The sequence below is a fragment of the Jaculus jaculus genome, chromosome 8 (genome assembly GCF_020740685.1).
Source record: "Jaculus jaculus isolate mJacJac1 chromosome 8, mJacJac1.mat.Y.cur, whole genome shotgun sequence".
Classification (NCBI taxonomy): domain Eukaryota; kingdom Metazoa; phylum Chordata; class Mammalia; order Rodentia; family Dipodidae; genus Jaculus; species Jaculus jaculus.
Window position 1 is genome coordinate 61,235,081 of NC_059109.1, and position 19,646 is coordinate 61,254,726.

Here is a 19,646-nt window from a genome sequence, read left to right on the forward strand (position 1 = left end):
AGCAGCCTGACCCCAGGGCCACTCAGTGACCGCTCTATGCTCTGGTTAGGCCCAGGTAAGTAATCTGGGCAGGTAATTTGGCGCGGTCGCTTTTTGCCCGCCTTTCCAGCCACTGGTTCTGGAAGCCGCTGAGAGTTCCCATTGGTCAGTGCTGCTGCCAATCACACGACTGCTCTCCACCCCCAAACAGTCCGTCAGGCCTGCGCGTGCTAGGGGGCGGGTCCTGCGGCTGGGGGCGGGGCCTCGGCTGTGCAAGGCGCCGCGGCCGCTTGGCTCTGGCGGTGGACCCGCACAGCAGCATCCTCGCGGCAGCCGCCACCGCTGCACCCCCGGTCAGGTAAAGAGAGCCTGCTTTCCTGCTGCAGGTCTGGTCTGCCCTACCCCCACCTCCCCATCGGTTGGCTTCGGGGTTCTGGTCATATCAGTTGGCTCCGCTACCTTGTCTCCTTCCCCTTCTGCGTGGGCTCCTTCAGCCGCAGCCAGGCTGCTCCGAAGTGCGTTGGTGGCCTTCGGGTCACCTGGACCACGCTTCTCACAGAACTCCTCACGTTAACTCTCAGGCCCTGTCAAAGCCTGGCACAGGAAAACTGGGGAGTTTGGAGGGCCGGAGAGGGAAGGACACAGAGCTGTATTTTGAAGCTTAGATGTGTTTAGCTTGGAGGGGAAGCACCGCAGTGAAGTTGGATTGAGAATAAAAGCTGCTTCATGAGTATCCTGGCCATAACCACAGGGATAACTGTTGCTGCTCTGGGCCTGTTTTTATAGGTGACATTCACCATCACTGTTTCTCCTTTCGTCTTTGTCATCATCGCCACCATCAACAGCATCTCTCTTCTTCCTTCAGAATTCTCAAGTTCTGTAAAGGCAAGCATGTAAGTGCTGGGAGCTGGGAGCCCCTGTCCCCGCCCCCGCCAAGCAGGCAACGTCCTTGTCCCTGAGACATAACCAAACCCTCTTTTAACTCTAGGGCAAACTGGGAGGAGAGTGGTGTGTGGAAGGGGGACGCGGGGGGTGGGGGCGGTGGTTCTTATCCTCATTTGTAAGGGAGATTGCCAAAGAACACCTTTTTGTTTTGATCCACATTTTGGGTTGCTGACTTCTAGAGTTTATGTTGGCACTGTCACAGTCCTGATAGACTGAATGCAGAATATGTGGCCTGTGGCACAGTGAGGAATGCTTCAGCCACAGAGAGGCGAATGTCCAGGCTTCAGCCTTTAAGAGGACCAAGTCAAACAGCAGAGCATCTTCCGCAGTAGGTTCAGGTCTACTAAGGCGTGTTTAATATACATGTTTGCATATGGAGTGTGTGTCACCACATGCTATGTCACCTTAGGGGATCCAGATTCCTTAGAGAAAATTATCTTCTATTGTCTGCACATGGAAGCATCTTAGGGGTACACCACTGAGAATGAATGGCCATCACTCAACTGTGCCCAGGGCTTGCTGAAAGATCTATTGGATCTCAGATTATTGGTTCTCTTTTGGGGGAAAACATTACACTTGTGACCTGCATATCAGATTAAGTATCATTGTGGAATCATTGCTTTTAAAGTATTCTAAAAGTCCCAGTCTCTTTGACCACAGATACCTAAACAATAATTTCCCTTTCTCTCTAGGGTATTGTAGTCTAACTGCAGGACCAGCAAATGACATGTCTCTAAATTTACTGCAGTAAGTAGTAGCCTCACTAGAGGGAAACAGTGGCTAATAGTTGACAAGTGATATATCATAATGGTCAATCTCAAAAACGTGTTAACATAGGTTCAAATCCTATTAGGTGAGTGGTTTTTATTTTAAATCTCCCTCTTGAACTTTAGTTCCTCATCTGTAAGAAGGGAATAATATTACCTCATAAGGGTGTTGCAGAAGGAAATGAAATAAAATAAGAAGGTGTGTAGGAATTCCTGGCCCCTAGTTAATGGGAAATTAAATTTAACCACTGTTAATAATACTAGCAAACAAGAATCACAAAGGTCCTAAAAGCATGTGTTCTTTCTTATTGTCTTTCTCTAGCCTTTGTAAATCTCATGCTAAAGAGAGACAGCCATCTTCAGGTTGCTAATAGGACTATGTCTTAGAAGGAAACTAGTGAGTGGAGCCCTCTGTGTTGGATCAGCCATGTTTCTCCAGCCTGTGCAAATACTGATGCAGTAAAGAGGCAGCTTTGGTGAAGACCTCTGGGCTCTGGGCATGTCCTAGACTTTCCTTTCTTTCTGGCTGTTCATGACACTAACTTGATAAACTGCTTTTTGGCAGAATCATTAGTGAATACATTCATTGGCTTCTGCCCAGGTTAAGCCAAAGTGCTCATCTTCAGATGTCTGTGGGAATTGAAGCAACTGTAACTTGCCAGCTTGGAATAACTGGTGTTTTACAGCACTATTCTTCTCTAAGAGTAATCCTTTCTCCTTATTGGTGTAGAAACTAGAAAACAATCACAGAATGTCGGTGCAGTACATTTCTCTCATTTTGAAAGAAAGGAAGGTTAACACAATTCACTTTGGGATGATACTTATTATCTGTTACATTAACACCTTTTCCATTGTGTAGGACAGAAATCCAGCAGAAATGATCCTAAGGGGGGAGAGAGAGAGAGTGAGAGAGAGAGAGGGAGGGAGGGAGGGAGGGAGGGAGAGGGAGGAAAGGAGGGAAGGAGGGAGGGAGGGAGAAAGAATTGGCCCTCACTTAGCTGATCCCAACCAGACTGAATCAGTATACTGTTATATGGGTCTTCACTTCTTAGAGGCTTCGGAAGTCATCAGTTTGTTTTCTGTCCTTGTATTTGGGTATCTCTATTGGTTCTCTAGGTTCTTTCTCTCCCATATTGACATTACTCTTTTATGCTACAGACTCTGTTCCTTCAGTACCTTCTAGACTCACATTCTTTGAGCTCCGTAACCTACAGACAGCTCCCTTCTCCAGTTCCTAAGTGAAAAGACCCAAAGAAGAACTGTACCTAATGAGGCCTTGATTACAAGTGTAACCTGTCTAGTTTAAATGCTTTGGAAAGGGATTGTGGTTCTGTAGGACCTAGGATCAGCTCAGAGTGAATTCCATAGCCTGGTCTTCTGCACTATTCAAATACAAAATTGGTAAAGCTGTCTCCAAAGGAAGGAAAGTGGGACCAATCTGGAACTTGATGTAGTCATGATAAACATTTCTGATGGAGGAGTGAGAAACACTTGTCCCTTATCTCATACGCCATGCTTCACTGTGTGGTTTTATGTTAAAACTTTGGGTTTGTGTATATCATCTCAGGCTGTGGTGTGTTTTAGATGATGCTGCCTTTAATGTTTTTGATTAAAACTTTATTTGTGTAAGTGCGAAAATTCACCAGGATGTTTAATGATGTGCAGTGATTCCACTCCTGGTATTTGATCATGGTATGGAGATTATTCATAATCCTTTGATGGGGTTTAGCTTTAACAGAAGCCATTATTTTTAAAGGTACATAGTCTCTGTCTTAAAAATCAGCTTAATTCTCAGCAGGTCCCAGCCTGTATGCTGACAAAGTTATAGCCATTAATCTGATCTGCTTGATCTTGCAGAGATGCTAAACCATAGTAATTGTATTCTTAGGTAGCAAATGTGAGCTTGCATAACAGGCTGGCCTTGTGAAGAAATTGAATCACCCCTGTGTTTGGGGTCTGTGCTGAAGTGCTGATGAAGTAGGCATCTATATGTCTTACAAAATAATAACTACTGTAACGGTATACTATAAGGACATAGTGTAGGCCACCATCCTCCTGACGTTGTCCAAGTAGAAAATAAGGGTCTAGGACATGGACTGTGCCTTCTTAATTTCCAATTTTCAAGTCTTTTCACCAGAGTAATCAATCCAGCAATTCTCTGTACTTCTGTACTGCACTGCCTTACTGCCTGTTCTGAAGGTGAGGAGACCATTGTTATTCTTTGCACATTTTTACCTTACCACATTCCTGAGCCAAACAAAAATTTCTAAAATTCTCTTTTGTAGAAAGCAAGCATCTAGCCAAGTCATTTTTTTTTTTCCTGTAAACCAGGTCTTCTTTTATTTCCTTGCCATAATCAAGACTGGACACTGACTGTTTTGTGTTTTAAAGTGTCATAGATCATCATTGAATATTGATATCTTTCTAATAGAACATTTTTTACTTTGGTCTTTCAAGGAGCATACTATGAGGGAAGTATTTTGCAGGTAGGCAGGACTGTTTAGGATCTGCATTGGCAATAAGGGAATGGACATTAACTGCAAAACAACAGACACAGCCAGAAGGCTGACTGGGGAGGACAGATAAAAGCAGGACAGGAAATAGCATTATGTAGCTGTTTCTAGGGTCACTTCCCTGGTAAGAGTGCCCTAGGACTTATTTCTGTGAAAGAAACACAGACAGCATGAATGACTTCAACATTAGTACATTCACAGTCCTTCAGTCAAGACGGTGCTGTTATTAAACAAGCCATTAGTGATAGGTATATGGTTTTGACCCACATAGGTATACACTCTCTGTCACCCAGGGTTGATGCCATCCCCTATGAGGTCCTTTGTGAAACATGGGCACATGGAAGGAGAAATATAGATACATTAGGGAGAATGAGAGCCAGTCTAGTTATTAGGAAAAGCCCTGTACAATGATCCACGCACTAGAGTACATTTGGTTTCCTAAATCCTCACACTTGCACAAATGAAATTCAGATAAAATTGTCTGGATGAATGGGTGAGAAGAAACCCTCCTGAGCAGAACATAGATGGCTGTGGCACTGTCCTGGAGAGCTTCCATGGAGTCCCAAGAGTATTTCTAGAGTTTCTTTAAGTACTAAAAAGCAGAGATTTTCTTTTATACTATAGAATTACTGTGCTAGGAAGGGGAGAGTATTTTGGGATAATTTCTACAAGAATCTTTAATGATCTTTCTTTGTGATAATTAAATCTTGGGCAAATATTGTGATATTTAAGTATATTTAGTACCTGGTAAATAAAAGGTAGTAAATAAAATTTCCCTATCTGAGGAAACTATCTTGTAACCTACCTACAGAACCATTTGGGTATAAGAATTATAGAGTAGGATATACAATAGCACACTAGTACTTTGATCTCTTCACTGACTGATGCCATCTTTAAGGGCTTAGCCCTTGGATAGTAAGAAAACTGACTTCTCAACATTGCATCATACTGTCCATGTAACATGACTTTTCTATTCTAAACAAAATCATCCAAAGCTAGTGTAAGAGATTATATATTCCATCCCTCTGTGTCCATTCTGGGCTTAATACTGAGGATTTAGACTCCTTGCCCACGTTACCTGCTCTGCTGGTTTCTCTCATGCCGAAGTTAATGGCACTGAACCTCTTACATATAGAAGAGGAAATTGGGACTAGGAGAGGTTAATGCATTTCTCAAGGGTACAGTTCTAAGTGGAATCTGGGGAGTGTTTTGTTTAACTGCTGTGCTTCCTATGTTCTAGTAAGCCACCACTGAGGACACTCCCACTTTCATTTATTTTTAATTTGAAAGCAGGATAAACCATAAATACATAGTGCTGTGTTCTGGGCATGGATCTAGTAAAAAGCAAGAGCTGCTTTTTTAAGGCATTAAAATGGTCATCTGTTCTCTTTTTAGGTGAAGGCAGCCACTTTAGAAAATTTTCTAAACCTAGCTCATATTTGGAAAGCTTTGCACAGAATTTTTTTTTAAAGCTCACAGATCTGCAGAAAGTGGAATTCATTTGCAGAATTGGCATCAGTCCTGTCCTTGTTTGGCGGTGTCCTCATCACCCTGTTTCTCCTTTCTTTTATAGCATCCTCCACCTTTTAACATAGGAGACCAAGACAAGCTGGTCTTTAGAATTCTGTCTTTTCTACCCATTCAGCCACCAAGTAAATCTCATTAGAATGTACCATGCTCTTTAGGTGGTACTGACCTTGTGTTAAGGTCATTTTCTGGTTTGCCTTAGGCTAGTCCTAATGCTCTGAAAACAAAAGTTAATTCGAATTTTTGAGGTTATTGAAGAACTATAACTCTAAAAAGCCATAGTCTCTTTAAGAATAACTGTGGCAAGTTGATGTTTTTTCAAAAAGTGTAATATTTTCTTCATCACCAAGTATTTTATACCTTACCTCCTAATTCATATACCAAAATTATTCTTTAGGTAGGTAACATTTCTTTTTTGCATTGTACTGTGGAGAACAGATTACCTGAAAAAGGACTTGCCCATGGTCACTCCTGGTCAGTAGCACAGCCAAGATTAGATGCAGGTCACCTGACTCTCTGAACACTGTTCATTCGTCACTCAGCTTCCTTTCAGGAATTTGTACCCTGCTGACTCCAAAACATGAAAAAGGCAGAGGACCCACAACTCCTAAAGTCAGTTATGGGGGCTTTCTGTTTCTCTTTCCTTTTGTCATTTTATGTCAATCCATACCTAAAGTTACTAATTTATAGCACTTAATGACTACATTCAAGAATTTAACAGAAACAGAATTTATTAAGAAGAAAAACTCACAACTTGGACAAATAACAAAGTGGAGAGATTTTTGGACTACAATGTTAGAAGCTTCAGCTGAGCACATCTAAGACGAGAGGCATGTGCCCACAATTGCACATGGAGGGGAATGACAGGGCCTAGAGAATAGCATGAGGAAAACAAAAGGCATGAACTTGAAAAAGTATTTGAAAAACATGTTAAGTACATTTTAAAATAGAAGGGTGCTCAGTGTTGTAGTCGGTGTGTGATATACCAATCCGATTGCTGGAAAAGGTTGGAGTTAAAACTTCAGAGAGGAAGCAGTACTAGTAAATTTACATTTTTGCTCCTGTCTTTTCCATTAAAGCCACACAGATAAGAGGATCCTTCTATGAAATGGAACCTAATCTTTTGTTATTGTTGTTGAGAACTTTAGTATATGAACATATTGTAAATTGATGATCATCTATTTTTTTTTAATATTTATTTGCAAGCAGAGAGAGACAAACTGAGGAGGGGCAAGGGAGAATATGGAAGCACCAGGTCCTCTATCCACTGCAAATGAACTCCAGATGCATGTGTCACTTTCTGCATCTAGCTCTATGTGAGCACTGGGGAATTGAACTTGGGCATTAGACTCTGCAGACAAGCACCTTATCGCTGTGCCATCTCCCCAGCACTTTTTTTTTTTTTTGCAAACCATAATCACTCTTATGTCAATTCTTTCTGTGAAGTTTTTGTAAAAAACTTGGCTTCTACCATTCTTAAGCTTACATCATTCTCCAGACTTGTGTCAAAGCTTCTGGGAACTGACACTGTGCCATGGCATCAGGAAAGGGAGCTAGCTTGCCCCTCCCCTTCTCTCCTTACCTCCATCCTTCTCTCCTTGCAAATAAACCATTAAAGTTTCTCATTACCTAGCTATTGACTGAAAATTTAAAATGCCATTAGTAATATTACTAAGACACTCATGGAATAGTGTATTTCTAACTGAGACTGAGTAGGTTCCTTGAATTATTCAAGTATATCAGAACATCAAATTTTTCTCAAATGTTTCCCAAGTAGATACTTTTTAAAAATGTTGTAGATTGGGGCTGGAGAATGGCTCAATGGTTAAGGTGCATCCTGAGAAGCCTATGGACCCAGATTCGAATCCCCAGTACTAATGTAAACCAGATGCACATGCATCTGGAGTTTGTTTGCAGTGGCTCAAGGCCCTGGTATACCAATTATCTCTCTCTCTCTTTCTCTCAAATAAATAAATAAAAATAAATTTTAAAAAATGTTGTAGATGGTATTAGAAAGAAAACTTGTTACAGCATCATTTGCAAAGCCTGAACAAATCCTATAATATTTGATCTACTTCTCTTAACTTATCAGAAAGAAGCTAATCCAGTTCACCCAGCTGTATGTTTTAGATTGATTGTCTTAACTAGCTGTATGGTTTAGATTATTCGTCTTAACTACCTGTGTGGCTTAGATTGTTCATCTTAACTAGTGGTAAGGGCTACATTGCTCCAGTTTGTCACTTAGGACAGATACAGATGGTAACCAGAATCATTTCCTAAATAAAGAAAGCCACTTGCTTTGAAAATCTGAATTTAAAGACTCCATCAGACATAGTTTGACACAATGAAGCTTTTTATAATCTCTGTCTCCATGTAAAAACCTTAAAAGTTAAGTATGCATATAACCATTCATGATTGTTTGTTTAAGTAGATTGCATTTTTAAGATACGTGAAAGAAAACCCCAATGTTTTCTGCCTTGTAATTTGGATTGTCAAATTAATTTTAAAGTCGCCATTCACAAATACATAAAACACAAAATCTTTTTTCACAAAATCGTTTTGAATCTCTAAATTATATGTAAAGAAACATTGTCATGAACAACATAGACATCAAACCTTCTCAGGAGAAAATGTTTGAAAGAAAGTATATAATGAATAAAATACTATTGATCTATAATCTCACAAGGAGAAATGACTATATCTTATCATATTGTTCTTTCTGTCAAATTAAGGGAGACATTCTTTCTAAAAGTGGTGTGTATTATTACCTAGAATTCAAGAAAGGCAAAAAAGAGTGTAATTTTAAAAAGTCATTTAAAATATTACAATTCCCTTTGATAATCTTTGGTGAACATGATTTTGGATACCTATTCATCTGTGTACAAATATGTGGACTTGCTTATATAAGATATATATAAATCACCAGGCATGGTGACACATTGACATATGCCTTTAATCTTAGCACTTGGGAGACAAAGGTAGGAGGATCGCCACAGTTTGAGGCCATTCTGAGGCCACATAGTGAATTCCAGATCAGCTTGAGCTAGAGTGAGACCCTACCTTGAAAAACCAAATATGTATGTAATTTCAAGCAATTCAGATAAAATGAATTGAAACTAAAAGAATGATCAAAGTTTAAATCTACTTCATTTCATCAAATATCTTATTTCTTAAAACCAACTCTGGCTTAAATAAAATATCACACGTTTTGAGTAAAAATAAATTACTGTCATTATATTTCTGTACTTTTAATTACTTTCCTCACACAGAACCAAGTGGTTATCATTTCTGAAAAAAAAAAAAAAACACTTTGAAAACTTCTTTATCTCCTCACCTTTTGGGTGTTAGTAGATACATTTTTATCTCTCCATCATTCAGATCACAGCAATCCGTTTTGTAGATAGAATCGTGAAAGCTGTTTATTGCTGATGTCAGCTTAAATGGCATTCACAAATCCAACCTCTGGGAATATCATCTTTGTACTTTATTTCCAGGTATTTTACCTGGCTGATAAATGGCAACCCACCACCCCAACATAATCACTCAGTCACCATTATTTTGGGTTTCTGAAATTATATAAGCCATTCCTGTATGTCTTCTAAAGTGTCATTTCATGTTGATACTAGAAATTTCTGTACTATAGAACTTGATTACTGATCCACACACTACCTGTCTTCAAGGAGTAAGGAGAGAGTAGCCAGAATGTACTAAATTCCTAGTGTGTCAGCTACAGGGGAGTTGTCTTATCACTATTTTCCCATCCCCAGGCTTGACATTCTATAGTCCCTCATTTAATATGTATTTAATTGAGTATGCCTTTATGTGCTATATACTACTAATAATTAAAACTTATATCTACATAATTTTGTCTTGAGAGTAGACTTGTTAAGTAGGCATTTATTTTCTTTGTTTTACCAATGAAGAGGCTAATCCTCTGCAAGTGATACCCCAGCATTGTACAGAAGGGCTTGATTTTAATTCTCATACTGCTTTCATTGTGTCAGACATCGGTCATCTATGTTGGGAGTAATTAGGAAAGAGGCAAAACAACTACTTAGTAGAACCCAGTGGAGTGAGCAATGTAACTATGTATATACAGCCTCAAGCTTAGAAGGCTGCTTGATGAGAAATCCTCATTTTACCATTTACTAGTTGTCTGATATTAATTAAGCTACTTCACTCCTTGAAGCATCAGTTTTACATCTGTTAAATAGGGGTTAACAGTAACAGGGTTAAATAAAAGAATTCAGATGAAATCTTGTCATAATGTTTTCAACAAAGTGCTCAAGAAATAGAATTCATTTTATTTGTATAAAGTGACTGGGTGTTTAAAGAAAGGAATACCTTCTACCTAGGATTTTTAGGGGATGGGACAGTTTTTTGTTTGTATTCTGTTAAAAGCATAAGAATTCATCAGGTGATTGGCAGATAGAATCTTGGTAGGAAGAGAAACGTGAAACACGGAGCTAGAGGTTCTGCTGAGATGCATGTCATCTGCATTAACCTATGAATCTCCTGACACTTCCTTCCTTTCCTTGTACTTCTAGAGAGTCTGTGAACAGGAGCATCTGTGTTCAGAGACGCTGACTTGCAAATAGAGCATCTTATCTTACTGGACCATCTTCCCATTGAGAAGGAGAATGAGTCAGTGTCTGTGCAGCTCCAAGGAAATGTGAGGTGACAGGGGCAGTTTTAGGGCTATTTGTCCAGGATGCCAGGGGCCATCCCAGGCCAGTATAAGTGCAGTGGATGGCTGGGCCTAAGAAGATTACAGCCTGTGTAAAATAGAACAGTATTTCTGAACTTTTCTTTTACATTGCCCCACTCCCTTATACCTTCTGTGCAGGAAATGTTCATATGACAGTCAAACTGAATTATCTATGTGGTGTTTGCTTAGCCATGTTTCATATATCAGAAGAATAACATTTCATCCCTTTTCTTAGAAGCGACTTAAATGAGCAGACTTTAGAGGGTCTTTTCAGATGAGCTGCTACTTAGCAGCTTATGTGAACTTGAAGACTCACTGCTATACTACATAAAGCCACTTTCAGTGTTCAGTTGCACTTCCTTTTAGAAAAACAGTCTTGTTACTGACTTCCCGACTGATTTTTCTGTGCCTCCTTTACCTGTCCTTTTAGTCAGTATCCCATAAAACAGCAGCCATTGTGTCTCCTAGCTTAAAACTCTCCTAAAGTTTCCCATTGGACTTAGAATTCATACTCTTATGTCATAGGCGCCAAAATTTATCTGACTTGGCTGCTTCTGTCTGTCACTGTAATCTCCCCTAGTATCAGTCTGTGTGCAGGGGATAGTGTGCACATGAACAGAACAAAGCCATCAGACAGAAAGCGGCAGAGAGTGTTCAGTGTGTGCAGATGATGTGGAGAAGATGGGTACCAATTCTAAAATGGCTTAGAAGAGGACACACCTCTGAATCTCTGAAAAAGCATCAGCACTAGAGCTCTGATCTTAAAATGTGGAACATGTGAAAACTGTTTTTGAGCAAAGCTATGCGAAAGAGGAATAGGGCAGAAGTGTGGGGCCTGCATGTGATCCACCAACTGGCAGCTATACCTGGAGTGTGGTTCTCAATGTAGTTGGACAGTTAGTTACGGCCACCCACAGAGGGCCTTTCAGGATGAGTCAAGGGCTGAAATGAGTCTTAAGAGCCATAGAACCACAGAGAGGATGTAATGGAATGGGACTGGCTGAGGCAGTGGCATGGCCAGTGTGTCTATGCTCTAGTTTCAGGGGAACAATGAGCAGTAGAGGTACTGCAGTGGGAAGGCACCCACTGGTTCTGCTTTGCCTGGGACTTGGTTGGTGTCAGCACTGGCAGATCTGCACACTGGAAGCTCGTCACTCAGGAAAACCAGCACCATGACTCAGCTGGTGCTGTGCAGTGTGCAGGTGACTGCTATAGCTGCCTCATGGGAAATACACAATCTTCTGTTCCTGAGACTCACTTGGGAAGAAAGAGTCCTGATTCCCAGTGTCTGACAGCCCTTCACATTGGTCTCTAACTATACACAAGCAGCACGAGAACCTAGTAGTCCATACACCTGTCATGCATAAAACTGCTTCAGGTAAGCCTTTATTACTTAGTTTTCTGCATAGGCCTGGGGCATCATAGTTTTGACACTTCATTGCTTAGATCCTGCACAAATGGAGATTGATTTCAGTAGGTAAGAAGGTGGGCCAAATTGCTGCCAGGAACTTCTGCTCAAACCATTCTCTGTCTCTCAGCTTCTATGCAGTCTCCATCCCCAGTTTCTTGGTTTCTGCCTCAGCTTCCCTCATGTTGCTATGAAGGCCCCCATTCCACAAAAGCTTACTCTGTGAACAAATGAACCACAGGACGCATTCATAGTTCCCTGTAGACTCCTAAATAGAATAAATGTTTCCACATCTGGATTTCAGAGACCTTGATTTTTTTTTCTAGTCACCCAAGACAATCAGAAAGAACTGAGGGAGGAATGCCGCTGTCACTGGGTTCCATGTGAGCCAGAAACTATTTTAAATGCTTTTCATACTTACTAATATTTGTATTGATAAATAGGTTCCCTCAATGGATAGAGTTTTACTGAGTATTCACAGTTTTCTAGCTAACCTGTAACACAGGGCACACTAGCTAGCAAAACTTCTTTTCATGATGAAACCATTTTGGGAGAGTAGCCTGTAAATATATAATGTGGCAGACAACAAATTCTGTGGAGACAGATACACCGGGGTAAGAGGACTCCAGAAAGAGGCTGGCTGTGGGCACTGCTTTATGTCAAGTGACTGTGGAAGCCTTTCTAATGATGGGTTGCTTGAGGGGGACCTGCTGGTAGCCAGAGACTGAGTAAAGGATTGATTCTGAGGCAGTTTAAGCAAAGGCAAGAGCAGAAATATATATATATTTCATATATACATATATATATATGTATATATATACATACATATATATATATGTATATATATATATATATATATATATATGTATGTATGTTCAGTTTATGATGAATCCTTAATCATGTCTTTAGTTTTCTTGCAGGAATATGCTAATTCTTCATATATCTATTTTCCCCTCTCAGCATCAGTGAACATTTAAAACATGTTTATGTTTGTTCTTCCCTTTTCACTCTCCTCGCTGACATTTGACTTGATTTTTAGTAGAAATATGTCAACCTAGCCTTTGTTTTCCAACCCAATGTTTTGTATTACATATGTATTTCTCTTCCTAATCATATTCTGATGGACGAAAGCCCTTTTTATCTGATAATGTGTTTGTGTGTATTTTAATTCTGGTTTTAGGAAGCAAAGCTCAAGCTAACATTATCATTAATCATAAATGTGGGCCACACATAATAATAAGCTGGAATTTTTCAGAGACCATAGTTGGATTTATATCTTCTAATAGTATGCCAACTCATTATTTACTGAATACTTCAAATATATATGTAATGATAACAGTCCCTCTCCTTATGGAAGTTTTGATCAAGTAGAATAAATAAGCATACTGTGACAAGTTCATTGGGAATAGGAAGCAGAGTCCATTGGGATTCTATGCCTTGATAATGAGGATCTGCAAAACACAGTAATAACGATCCCTTGTATAACCTACTATGTGCCAGGTATTATGCTTATCAGTGGGTGTTATCAAGTATCATTAATCATATTGCAGGAAAGAGAAACAGACACATGGAGATTGCAGAGCTGTCTCACTGAGTGGAAGAGCTGATGTCTGACAGTGTAGTGTAGGTCCTGAAGCAGTGCTTATAAGTGGAGGTAGGGAAAGTCAACCACTGAGACTGAGGAATGAAGCATGAGGGCGTCTGACCATATCTGAGTCTATGGAAATACTTAGGATCGAGCCTAATAGATGGTTAAGTAGATGGTTGATGCCCAGGGCAAGGAATAGAGATGTAAACAGCTGTTATGTTGAAGTTTTTGCCTTTGTACATGAGCCAGGTGGGACAGATTAAAGATAGCTCTTCATATGGTAGAGGTTAAATGCCAAATTAAGTGTTTGGACCAAAGGAGAGGAAGAAGTCTTAGAAGTGCTTGGTGGAGTGATTACTGTGGCTGGAGATTCACTGAAGCTTACAATGATTATTTTTAATTTTTAACCCATGTTAATTCTACTTTCACTGCCATTAATTATTTTCAATACTGTAATTGCTTTCCTTCTTCTTCTTATTGCTGATGAAGGTTTGGCTTTTCCTCTACTTCAAAATCTCTTACTTCATTTCCCTTCCCCAGTTGTACCTCTTAGCTATTCTGTGTGTCTTTTGGGACTCCAGGAGTCTGGATGTTTATCCCATGTGCACTGTGAAATTTCCACGAATGGGCTCCATTTCTCTGTTGGGTGGATTATAGAGCTACACTGTAAGTAGGGAGAGTAAAATACTACTTCACAGATAAGAAGATTGGTGAAGAGAGGTTGAACAACTTGCAGAAGAGGACTCTGTAAGAATTAACCAAACAAAAAATAAAATAAAAATAAAATACAAGTTTAAAAGGGAAAAAAAAAAAGAAATCTGCTCTCATAGAGCTCATATTGTGGAACAGAACAAGTAATAAACATAAAAAGTATGCAAATTACAAAAAAAAAAAGAGAATTAACCAAACCAGACCTGAGTCCAGGGTGTCTGACTCCAAGTTCATTGCTTTTTCCTCCATCTGCAGTGTGGAGGAAGTCTGTCTCTGGTTAAGAACCTTCAATCCTGGACTAGTCAACATAGTGAACATTCCATATTCTATGACTTAAAGTCAAAGAGTTGTCAAAGGAATGGGCCTGGGGCTGGAGAGATAGCTTAGCGGTTAGGTGCTTGCCTGCAAAGCCTGAGGACTCATGTCCAGGTCCCATGTAAGCCAGATTCACAAAGGGACACAAGCACACAAAGTTGCACATGCACACAAAGGGGTGTATACATCTGGAGTTCGATTGCAATGACTAAAGGTCCTGGCATGCCAATTCTCTCTCTCTCTCTCTCTCTCTCTCTCTCTCTCTCTCTGTCACACACACACACACACACACACACACACACACACACACACACACTCACACCACATAAAAATGGCCCGTCTGTTGGCCTTGCCTCAAGAGAAAGAAAGAAATATGTCTGTCTTTTGAGTGACATAGAGAGCTGCTGGTCAGTACTGTAAGGAATTTGAGTCATGCCCATGGTCTGGGTCAAACTACTTCCATTCGTCTTGTAGCTTAGCCACTTACTAGCTGGGAGGGCACAGATCAGCTACTTATCATGAGCATCAGCTTCTTCCAGGCAAAATAGGGCAACGTTATCTGTCAGGCAGCTTAGGCTTGCTATCTCATAGACTTACTTTGTGAAAATTGTGTTGGAACAGGTAAAGCCCTCAAAGAACAGCCAGTACATGCCAAGTGCTCTCTGAGTGATAACTGGTTTAATTATTTAAGGACACTGATTGTTTCTGAAGAACTGAAGCTTAGAAAGATGCTTGGTATCTTAGCTTTAGGATTTCCTCAGTGCTTGGAATACCCTTTGACCGTATCAATGCTTTTCTTACTTAAACAAATCTGGAATTCCTTTACTTGGCCTCATGGCCTGTCATTCTTCATTGATAGAGTAATTTTGAAGATGATGTGATATCTCACATATATAATTAAAAGATAAATGATTTATAATTGAAAATGAATTTTCCTAGGGACAGGAGAGGAAAAGTACTATACCTAAAGGGAAATGCATACATAAACTAATTTAGGGCAGAATTAGGTCTGAAGGACGATTCTTCTACTTGTGTAGTCTTCCACAGAGGTAAAATCTAAAGGACCTGGTAATGTTAGATCTGAGAAGGAAGACTTGTAAGGAAGTCATACAGGCCTTTGGAGTCAAATGAATAGTGATTTAATTTAATTTAATTTCCGTAGAGAACTTAATCTCCTTAGAGAATTTCTATCACATAATCTTCAACATGTAATTAAAACACACAAAGGTAGAAAGTCCCCCTGCACAACCACCCAAACCATTCTGTTTACATATGTCTGGTTTCCTTTCTTTGGTAGGGGAACCATGTATCATTGAGTTTTTTTCTCTTTCCTGTCCTTTCTATTGTCACTTGTTTCCTCGTCCTGTGAAAACTTAGCTCAGCAACCACAAACATAAGGGTTCTGTGGAGGCCAGAAGAGTAATGATACAATGTTGTGTTTAAACTTAGTTATTTGCCCTTTATGTGGAACTCAGTTTACCTTTTAAATCCTCTCTCACTTACTTCCAAGAGTCTCATGCTGGCTCAGCAGTCAAACCAGGTCACATGTTTCTCTAGCCTTGTCTTGAAGGCACCTTGCCCTGCCTCTGACCTGCCTCTGCTGCTAGTGCCCTCCAAATGCAGTGCCCTGTGCTGGGGCAGTAGCTCAGGGTCAAGTATTTGACTGGTATGGCCAATGTCCTTTGTTTGGTCCCTGCCATCACTCCATTCTGGTTAAAGTGGGCCTCTTTGAGGGCCCTTTTGAGTCCTTCAGGCACTAAATGAGATACTACATGGGGAGGAATGGCCCCTTTTCCATGGGCCTGATGCAGCATTGTTCATTTCATGGTCTTGCAGAGTCTTTTTTATTATTATTATTATTATTATTATTATTATTATTATTATTTTAGAGAGAGAGACAGAGAGAGAGAGAGAGAGAGACAGAGAGAGAGAGAGTTGGTGCACCAGGGCCTGAGCCACTGTATTCGAGCACCAGATGCTTTTGCCACGTAGTGGGCATGTGCAATCTTGTGCTTGCCTCACCTTTGTGCTTCTGGCTAACGTGGGATCTGGAGAGTACAACATGGGTCCTTAGACTTCAGAAGAAAGTGCCTTAATCACTAAGCCATGTCTCCAATCTCCAGCCCTTGCAGAGTCTTTCTTATGAATATAAAGAACTTTCCCATTCATTTCTTATGGATTAAAAGCAGTCTCTCTCTCTCCTGTCTTCATCTTTTTTTTTTTTAATTTTTATTTTTTATTTATTTGAGAGCGACAGACACAGAGAGAAGGACAGAGAGAGGGAGAGAGAGAGAATGGGCGCGCCAGGGCTTCCAGCCTCTGCAAACGAACTCCAGACGCGTGCGCCCCCTTGTGCATCTGGCTAACGTGGGACCTGGGGAACCGAGCCTCGAACCGGGGTCCTTAGGCTTCACAGGCAAGCGCTTAACCGCTAAGCCATCTCTCCAGCCCATCCTGTCTTCATCTTTATCTCCCTTCTCATCCTCCTTTCTTACAATTAGAATTCGTCTTCCAGAGTCTTATAATCAAATGCATTCTCCTCCTCCTTCAGTCCTCAGAACATCTCCCCAGCAGCCTACTTGCATAACAAACTCACCAAGGAATCTTTTTCCATCAGTTTAATAAAGAAGTGAACTAGATAACCCAGGCTAGTGGTATATATGGTACTTCCTTTCTATCAGGAAATCTCCAGGTAGCTTGTCCTCATACTTACTGCATTATTTCCTCCTTCCCCTATCTCATTCTCTTTCTCCTCAAAGTTGCATTATTTAATCCTCCATTGTTGGGCTGGACAGATGGGTTAGCAGTTAAGGCAAGTTGGCTTAAAAGCCTAAGGACTCAAGTTTGACTCCCCAGGTCCTATGTAAGCCAGACACACAGTGATGCAAACACACAAGGTTGCCCATGCACACAAGATGGCATATGCATCTGGAGTTTGATAGCAGTGTCTGGAGGCCCTGGCCTGCCAATTTTCTCTCTGTCACTGATAAATTAATATAATATAATATAATATAATATAATATAATATAATATAATATAAATAATTCTCTATCCTTCTTATTTTCTTTAACCTAACAGAAATCCTCTGTTTTCTGATTTAAAAATCCTTTCTGATAAGCAGACAGGCTGGACTGAGATGCTATTGACTGTGGAGTCATAGTGACTTGTGTTTAAGCCTAACTGTGCCCGTTGCTTCATGAACACCTCACTTAATATGATGTATAAAATAAAGATGGTAGCCTGATGGAATGGAAAGTAATAGCTAGAGCTAAGCTAAACTATGTAGGAGTTCCAACTTAGTGCCAAAGCATATGACCAGTGTCCTCTTCTCTTTTGTTTTCTGTCCCATTCCTTGGAGACCAAGTTGTGCTTTGCTGAGCCCCTGGCTGGGGCTCATGGATGTCTGAAGATCTGAATCACACTCCATAATGTGTGCTATGCCTTTCTTCATCTTGCCATTCTCCTGTCAGATATCTGTGTATATAAATGGCTGTGGACTGAATTCTATCTGTTCTTCTGTGACTTTTGAGGGGAGAGATGTAAAAAAAAAAATGTTTACCCCAGATGGTAAGGACACTGACAGACCACAGGGAGGAGTATAGCCAAGTCCATCCTGGTGAACCAATGAGTTAATTGGGGATACTTACAGGAGCATGATCAACTCAAAGGCAGCTACACCAAAGGGTTTACCTTATGTAATCTATGGTTTACCTCTTGTATAGTGGTTATTGGAATTTTGGGGAGGAGAGAGGCCACCTGAGAATCTTCTGAACTTCCTGAATCTTGTGAGCCTCCCTCCTTTCTCCACCAGTAATGTTAGACCCGATCACACACAGGTCATCACAGCTGCTCTGTGTTGTATATGCTGTGGTCATGTGCAGCTTGCATGAAACAGCTACAGTATACCATCAGGAACATTAAATTAGAGTATGAGTATTCCATCTACTCATAATTTACATTTCACCTCTTTATACCTTAGTAGTAGGATCAGATTTTCATTTAAAACATAAATTCTATGAGCATGTTAAGTGTAAACACACTTCTCCTATTTGGGACACTGTGTCTGAACAGAGCGTGGCTGCACCTTATACTAGCAGTTGGTGATATTAATCAAGTTGTATAAGTCATCATGCATTTTAAACACATTTAAGTCATTTTAATTACATATTCTAAAATGAAAAAGCATTAACTGTAATTACTACCATATTAGTGATGCTTGGTCTGGGAAGGCAGTTAAGACAGAAGGAAAAGAATAGGGAAATGTGTCTTCATGTTTCTCTCCATTAACAAGTAAATTCCAAAAACTTAGTGGAATCAAATTCACATGTGCTGATGCTATTTGCATGATAAATGTGACTTTTATTGAAACATTTAGTTTTCTAAAACATGCCTTTTAGAGAAAAGACTTGAATGGTATAAATTTATTTGGTTCAAACAGCCCTCTTATGCAGCTAAATAACTTTTTTTTTTTTTTTATTAATGGTGTCAGGCCCTTTGAGAAGGGTGGCCTGGATAAATCCTGATCTCATAATCCACACAGAATCTTTCTCTAACCAGAAACTGATTTATCATGTAAGTATGTGTCCACTTTAGAGACAAACTACTTAATTTGATAGCAAAGAGTGTTTAGTATGTGTTCATGTGTGGCCTCATCTGCTTCACACATTTACTTTGCAATTCGGGAGGAAAAAAAGTGATACTACTTCCAACTTTTTAAATTAACAGCTATGCTAAAAAAAAAAACAAACAAAACCTTTTTATAAAAGTCTAAACTCCAGGCCTATTTACCTTCTTATTCTGCATTTTTTCTATGTTGTACCTTACACAGGTGATATGAATCAGGTAGTGGCATCAACTGGTCATGTATGGAGGCTCTCCAAATCTCATGTTGACATGGCAGTCACAGGAGGTCTTTGAGAGGATCTTCAGGGTAAACAAGCATAATGGCTCCTGAATAAATGCATGCATGCACACACATGCATTCACACACCATACAAAAAACACAGAACAGCCAAAAAATGAGGAAATAACAAAAAAGAATAGACACACCATAACAATGGCCAAAAGAATAAAATAAAAATGAGGTCTCCTTTTTTCCTTTTAATAACCTACTGTGACTTTGGCTACTGACTTACTAAAACATTTGTGTTGATTGAAACATGGCTTCCATTTTATTTTTGTAGAT

At 40.0% G+C, this 19,646-nt stretch overlaps 1 protein-coding gene across 3 annotated transcripts in view; it reads left to right on the top strand.

Moving 5' to 3' along the window:
* Nucleotides 1–248: 248 nt before the first annotated feature.
* Nucleotides 249–19,646, top strand: part of Fmn1 (formin 1) — a 434,422-nt gene continuing 415,024 nt past the window's right edge. Inside the window, exons 1-3 of one of the 3 annotated variants that reach the window (XM_045156457.1) lie at nt 249–337; nt 766–872; nt 18,951–19,033. The gene's annotated coding sequence lies outside the window, so the exon portion shown is untranslated. Of the gene's footprint in view, nt 338–765; nt 873–7,003; nt 7,048–18,950; nt 19,034–19,646 lie in introns of those variants that run through there. The other 2 variants (XM_045156456.1, XM_004669715.2) reach the window with 2 other exon arrangements.